Source organism: Cephus cinctus, unplaced genomic scaffold (genome assembly GCF_000341935.2).
Source record: "Cephus cinctus unplaced genomic scaffold, Ccin1 Ccin1_scaffold0228, whole genome shotgun sequence".
Classification (NCBI taxonomy): domain Eukaryota; kingdom Metazoa; phylum Arthropoda; class Insecta; order Hymenoptera; family Cephidae; genus Cephus; species Cephus cinctus.
In genome coordinates this window covers 357,817-365,223 of record NW_014332944.1, presented here as the reverse complement: position 1 = coordinate 365,223, position 7,407 = coordinate 357,817, and the positions used below count along the sequence as shown (strand labels likewise).

General features: G+C 39.9%; 1 protein-coding gene across 2 annotated transcripts in view; it reads left to right on the top strand.

Annotated features, from left to right (window-relative positions):
- Nucleotides 1-7,407, top strand: part of LOC107265546 (semaphorin-2A) — a 233,169-nt gene that overhangs the window by 44,164 nt on the left and 181,598 nt on the right. The window contains exon 1 of one of the 2 annotated variants that reach the window (XM_025082798.1): nucleotides 2,957-3,124. The exons of the other annotated variant lie outside the window; for it this stretch is intronic. The gene's annotated coding sequence lies outside the window, so the exon portion shown is untranslated. Of the gene's footprint in view, nucleotides 1-2,956; nucleotides 3,125-7,407 lie in introns of those variants that run through there. 2 annotated transcript variants of the gene reach the window in all.

The window sequence follows — 7,407 nt, the reverse complement described above, 5'->3', positions numbered from 1 at the left end:
GGAGGGGGGGGGGGGGGGGTGCAAGGTATGGAAAAAGTTGAAGCCGCAGGTTTTCCGTGGCTGCGGTTTCTCAGCGCTATAAATACTAACACCGAGCTCTGAATGGGAAATAAAGACAGAAAGTGGCCAACGTGCAATAGTAAGAGAGAGAAAGAACGAGAGAGAGAGAGAGAGATAGAGTTTCCAAAGAGAGAGAGAGAGAGAGAGAGAGAGAGAGAGAGAGAGAGAGAGAGAGAGAGAGAGCACGAAGAGGAGAAGCTGCTTGGAAAACTAGGGTGAACTGTAGGGGTTGAAGAGTTCCCCTTTTTCTCATGTCGAGCTTCTCCCCCCCCCAGAAACCCCCCCTTTCTCTTATCTTCCCTTCTCGACTTTTTTTTTCCCTCACAAAATAGAGTTTCATGGGCTCCTACGGAGCCACCTCGGCCTGACTGGCGTAGACTAATTACGTTTGCCTGGTCCTTCCCTGTCAGAATCAGACAAATTCACTAATGGAAAGGAACCGTGGATGAAGATATACCTAACAACGTATTGCATAAAGTTATAGGGGTGGTTGGATAACCCGTAAGGTCAATGCAAGTAACAAGGGTGGGCAATAACAAGCGATTTTTATTTAGTTAAGTAAAATCCTATATAGACGATTCATCCCCTTTCGAACGTTTTCGACTCCACGTAAATTTGAATTCAAGTAAATTTTTGGTTTATCAGGTTCGACGCAACCGCCTCGAGTCGTAAGACCCTTTTTTTTCGTCGCAGCGCTAAATTACTCCGGATTGAAATAGGTTGGCTGTCGTCAGCGGTACAACCGCATTTCGCGGTGGATAAAAACGCCGACCGACAACCAGTGGAAGCAGATAGGAGGGACAGGCTCCTGTAATTGAATGGCTTTTAATTAAAACTTCATTTACTTCCTTTTTCACGACTACCGACCGTCGAGATTTGCCCTCGGGATATTGTGTGTCCAAGTTATCTGATAAGAACTCAAAGGACAATCCTATGTTTCATGGCAGTGGTGATCGCGTCGTCTCTATCCACGCGTACGCGTACCACGTCTTAAAAATTCCACACGTTAATAATTTGTCCGAGGTTTTACTTGAATTTGGACAGAATTTTATTTCGTTGAGATAAAAATTTGGTTAAAAAATTTTTCTCTTCTCTGAGCTTGCACCATACTGGATTATTTTTAACCGGGCAATTGCGTCTCTCCGAACTAGTCAGACAGCAGACCGGAAACCAAGACTTATTTCCTGACCCTATTAACACTATGCCATTACTATCACTATTATTCGCAGGGCGTTTAGCCGTCTTGTATTCCGATTATCACGGGTATCTACACATCGGAACAAGGAACGCCCGACATTAGTAAGAGGCCCTGGGGCGGATCGTCGTCTATTGTCAGAATCCTACAGCTTTCTAATACCCAGTATTACGCCCTGGGATTACTAATTCGTACGTAACTAGACAGTGTAAACATTAACGCCAGACTGACTCTAATCAGCTTATTAAGACCAAGGTTATTTTTAGAGTATGGAGGGTATACAAAAAATGGTATGTTTTCAAATTTATTAAATGACTGACTCAAAAATTTTGGTTCTTCGGTACAACGATCGATCCTTGGTGATTATTTTATTGTAAGCAGTAGATAGCTTGTATGTAAATACAGTTCTGGTACATAGGTGCATGTTCAGCCATGGATGCCAACGGATGTAGAAACGGATGGGATACAGGAAAGCGTATAGTCAGACAGAAAGAGAATACAGGGACAAAAAGATAGACAGACAGGACAGACAGTAGTCACTACCAGTCGGCAACAGCCTCGTCGCAGTAGAAAACGGGGGATGACAGAAACGTAGCCGTACGCGTTGCTTCCGTTATGGGGCTGAAGTTTCGCGGCGGTGATAAAGCAGCGCAATGCGCATGCGCCTCGAAAGGGTATATCATTCTTTAGCAACCCTCTGGCGAGCTACCCCTTCTCCAATTCCCCTAGATACCCCCACCCTATCCCGGCTGTACTCCCCTATCTTCCTCTCTACCTTCGTAATGGTCGGCTACGAAAACCAAACCCCCCCCCGCTTACCCCTGCCGTCTCAGTCACCGGGACCGATCTGCAGGCAGCGGGACTCCGTGAGTTTTCTCTCCGCGAGTTTTCCACGTTAAAAAATTGCTGTCTGTCGAATTTTTTATAGTCATTGAAATAATTCTCTTTCGGCTTTTTGGATCTTGTCCTCACGTGGGATCAAGTCACGAGGGTGAGTCTGAGGATTAATGGTGAATTAATAAGGGTGGTCTAGTGACCGTCACATGTCTTCGAACGAATACTGTGCTGTTTACGTTCAGACATATGGAATTTTGAATTTTAAAAAATAGTGAGTGCGTGGCAGAGTGAAAAAATATTGAGGATAGTGAAGAAAAGAATTAATATTTTTTTTTCGAATTTTTCAGTGAATTCTTTTTACGTGATTAAGTGATTACGTGATTAAGATAACTGTACTCGTGTGCTGGGAATCGTGGTTATTTAAGTGCGCGTGTGCAGTGCGGTTTTTTTAATTATTATTTTGATTTCTATCATCGGCAGTTTTCGAAAGAAAAGCTATAGTCACGATCATGGATTTGATGAGAAACGTGACGTATTTGTCCAGAGGCTCGACGTCGGTGTCAAAAATTTTTCGTGACTCGTGACCTCGATATTTTTGAAAAATAACTTCAATAGCCAAATATCGATTGGCTGCTTGTGAATCGGACAATTTTTTCGTATTTGGATTATTTACGGAATATTAATCTTCCTCGTATACCCACAGGTCATCCAACCTGTCAAAAAAACTGGCAGAAGTGGCTGCCAATGTTAACAGTCAGACGACAATTGTACCTCGTGTCCTCCGCCACGCGAACTTTGTTTACGTGTTTACATGGTTTCCTGTTTACGTCAGAACAACACGATATCCCAGACACGACGTGTTTAATGTCCTGCATGAAACTCCTGTTCGCATTGATCCTTCAGTCAAGTAATACCCAATCGAGAGATCATTCGCGAATGTTCTGGAACCAGGAAGGTGTCAAGAAGAAAATTTGTGATTTTAATAAGAATAATATTACCCTCAGGACCAAAGGAGGTTGAACATTTTTGAAGGTCAGTTTGATTTGTAATTTGAATTTGTATTTTTTTTTTTTCATATTTGATTATTTTTTTTATACCATTCACTGGCTAGTCGATAAGATGCATCTTTGCTTTATGTGAATGGAAATTGGAAATACGGATTTGCTGATACCCGTGTACATATGTACGGAATCTTAGGGTCTATGTTAGACGTATATATGGACATATGGGAAATAGGGGTCGGGGGTGAACCAGTCTGTAGTCAGTATGATATTTCGCGGAATCTCGTGTGTAATATATTACTTCATACGCATTTCTGGGTTATTCACCTTAGGAATATTTTTCTAACCTATGTTAAAATTTTGTTAGACTTGGACGTATAATTTTCGTACTTCATCCTTCTAGGGTTGATTGATAATAGAGAACGAAGTATTCGAAAATTTGATTATTTTTGAAATTTTTTTTTTACATTTGAATCAAGCGTGATCTCCTTTATGGATAACAATGTGAAAAGATTTATAAATATCGATTCATAAGATTGCTATTTTTATGGAATTTTTTATTTAGTATCTAAATTATTAGTGTAATAAAAAACTCATTCTTTTATTAAATTTTGTAATAATATTTTTCACATACGTGCGACGTTTAATATGCTTGTCGTATTTTTTGAGTCGAATCGCATTTTAGCTTGGTTCGGCTTTTCTTTAGGTTTTAGTAGAATCTGAAACTGGTCTGCTAGACGATTTTTTTCATTGATGAGTTCGCATGACCCAACGATTACCTAAGTGAAGTCGATCGTATTGTTCGGGAATCAGTAGGGAACGGCTGGTACCTCGTCGTAGCTAAATCGATTGGGTGCAGATATGTAGGGCCCAAACGGCCATTTACGTTCCTCGTTCTCATTCTGGTTCTAGGCAAGAGCGAAGGCTCGTTAGTCACGCTGGTAATCAAGGCTTCGATTTCCGTTGAATTGCCTTGGAGTGTCTTTCATGTAGGCGAAGAAAAAGAAAAGAGGAAAAAAATCAAAGGACCCTAGTTGTCATTGTGCACTTTGAAAATACTTGAAATCGGGTCTGATGTAATCGACGAGAATTTGATTAAAATTACAATTAACTGTCAGGGATAATAAAAATTAATCCGTCGTGTATAAAAAAAATTGAAAGAAAATTTATCTTTTTTTTTATTTTTTTTTTTTGAAAATTTTCAATTAATTTTTTTACTGCGTTTACTTCACCGACACCAGCTGCAATTTCCCATTTTAATTTATTCGATTCACTGAGATATATGTTTTCCGGTAATCTTGTTCAGTTCGTAGCAAGTTACAGAAACTGCATTTAATCAGACAGCTACTTTGATAATCCATGCACGAGCGCATTTCCCTTGACGTAAACATTAATAATAATCGGACTGTTTTCAGTCGGAAATCTCTAAAGCTTAAACAGCACTTTTGAAAGTCTTGGTCGCATGGCTGTTTTCATTGGAAACGGTCAGAATGATTTCTCTGGATATATCCAAATATAATCAAACGTCATTCTCGACATCAAAATCAATGACTGAAGTGTCTACTCGAGATCTACGACTGCTGTGGTCCACGTTTAGATTTTAGTATGCAGAAGTCTATGTCGTACAAACATACAGATATGCATATGGAAACGTCAGGTTTAAATATATCCGGTAAAAATGCATAGAAGCTCGATAAGCGCATTAGTGCATCCGAGTAGCGTGAAAAAAGTATTTCATCCGTCGCCATAAAAAATAAGTAACCTATCCGATGCGTAATTGCATAATTTTTTTTTAAATATGAGCTTTCCTTTTCCCATATATTAAAAAATTGTTTTAATTGGACCATTCAATTTTATTTTATCACTGTACGTTGGCTTTTATCAAATTTTGGATTTTCGTTGCTTTCACACTGTTCGATTCGATTTCTGTATTTCAAGAATAAATAATATTTTGCACTGTAAACAAATGAACACAAACAGCGAACAGGCAGCACTGCGTGGATCATTTTGCGAATAAATATTGATGAAACATTTAGGGCGCCACTCTTCTCCATACTTAGCACGCGAACGCGTAGTTAGAGATTTGCACGTGGAAGATAAAAAAGTTGTTAAAGAAAATTTTTCCCGAATTGATAACTCTGAACGAAGAACACTGTAATTAATTTCCCAAGCAGCTGGCTCTAACATATTCAAATTCCTATCCAGAATAATCTTTCTCCTCTACCCCTTTAAAATTGTCGGACAATGCATAAGATGAATCTCATCCGAATCTCTCGACTATGTCTTCGGAGCACTGTAGCGTCATTGAAAAATAATGAAGACGTTGAACCACGTCAATAGAGTTGAGCCGAGTTGAGTTAAATCCTGTTGTGCCAAGTCCTGCTGTTGATGACAACCGGGTAATTACTTTTCAAGTATCAGACGTGCAAATGAACGACGCTTCCAGAATCTCTCCGTGCCAGCCTAGATATTCGCACTTCTCTTTTATTCGATTCTTCCCGGCAGATTCCACTTTCCGTCGGAATTCTTCGCGCGCAGCAGGGATAGTTTGTAATTCTCTGAAAACCCGACTGAGTTTAAATCTCGTTAAGGGTGTCTCCTCCCTGCATTCAGAGAATAGCTTAACGACTACCAACATTCCCTTAAGCGAATACATGCATCATCCACGCGTCCTCGGGAAATGGCGTTTTAAGTAGAAAAATCTTTGTTATTGCACCTATCTACTCTTTTTCTTCGTCCCAGGACTCCTACAACCTGGTAAACGTACCTGACGATAAATCACAGTTTATTGAACGTACAGTTCGTTCCGACGTATAACGGGGCGAAGTGCTGGTACGTAAGCCGAAGGGTTCTAGAGAATGTGCTGGGGGTGGTAGTAGCAGTGGTAGTGCTAGTAGCAATAGCAGTAGCAGCTCTGACGGTAGTAGTGGCGGTACTAGTAGCACTGGTAGTAGTCGGGGTGGTGGTAGTATCGCGATACGTCATAAGTCACAGCTGGTAGCACGTTGCTACGACATCATCCCCTTTCTCGTGGGCTGTGTCAAGTCCTTCGGCCTAGACGTAATAGTGCCATTAACTAGTTCTGTATCTTAGCAACACGACCCTCCCTTGAAGCCGTTTATTGCGCGCTATGATTGATATTATAAAATATTACGCAAGGGCCCCTGGGTTCCTGAAGCTCCGTACGCCCCATTGCGGAGCTCCGATTGACCGGTTAAACGTGCCGTGTAGTTTTCTGCTTCACGGTGAATGTTCCTCTAAGGGCGACTCGAGTTAAATGGGTTTGGGTGGGAGATGGAAATTAAGAGGGATGGGTATCACTGGAAAAATTGATTGAGTGCAAAATTAAGTAAATTAATGTTCGACTGCGTTTAATGAAAATTATTTTTTTTCTTTTTAGGAGTCTAAGCGAGATTTGATTTGCATTTTTTGGGGGATTTTTTTTTTTCGGTGGTAATTAGACGACGGCAGGTGCCAGATATCACGTATCTCTTGTGTCTGATGTAAGGGCTGCTTTGTGCGTGGGTTCCGTGAGAAATATATTGGCGTCAGTTACCTGTATGCGATTACATGCGATTGTATGCTATTACATGCTGTTTTATATGTCGTGGGGTATATAGAGTAGGGAATTGTTTATGCTACAACGTCCGGGTCCAAGCGTTTGGGACCATCGATCAAGCCCTAATTCTTTTACATTGCTTGGTCGATCTTGTGTTAGTGGTTGACAAAGAAATGACGTCACTTATCGTTTTACATATGTAACATTTATTCCTCGTTTAAGGGAGTTTGGTGTTACTTTATAGATTTTTGAAAATTTATTATAATTCGCGATAGAAACGTTATTTTCTCATAGGGATAAAGACATTTGCTGTCGAAGCAGCAGATGATTTCTTTGCTTTGATGATCTTTGAGGTTTTTCAAAATTTTCAATCTTTGTCCTTTCTCGTGGCAAAAAAAGTTTTATTGCGGAGAAGGCGAAATTAATGTAATTGCCAGTTGATAAAAAGCTTTGACTTTTCGAGTTTGATGAATATTTGAATATTTTTTATACGAAATTAAAGAATAATTGAAGCGGAAGTAATTCGTGGAAAATTAATGTTGATTTTTTGAATGGCTACGAAATTTCGAAATTAACAAAAATTTATTACTTCGAGTTAACCTCTCGTATTTGAACGTTATCGCTTGTAATGATTAATCGAGGCGACGGTGTAAAATTTTTGGTAGAAAAATTACAGCCATCTGACATTGAAAAATCATGAGTCAAACCAGCGACGAAATTTCTTATAAAAATGGATTCGTGTTCCGTCAAGATCT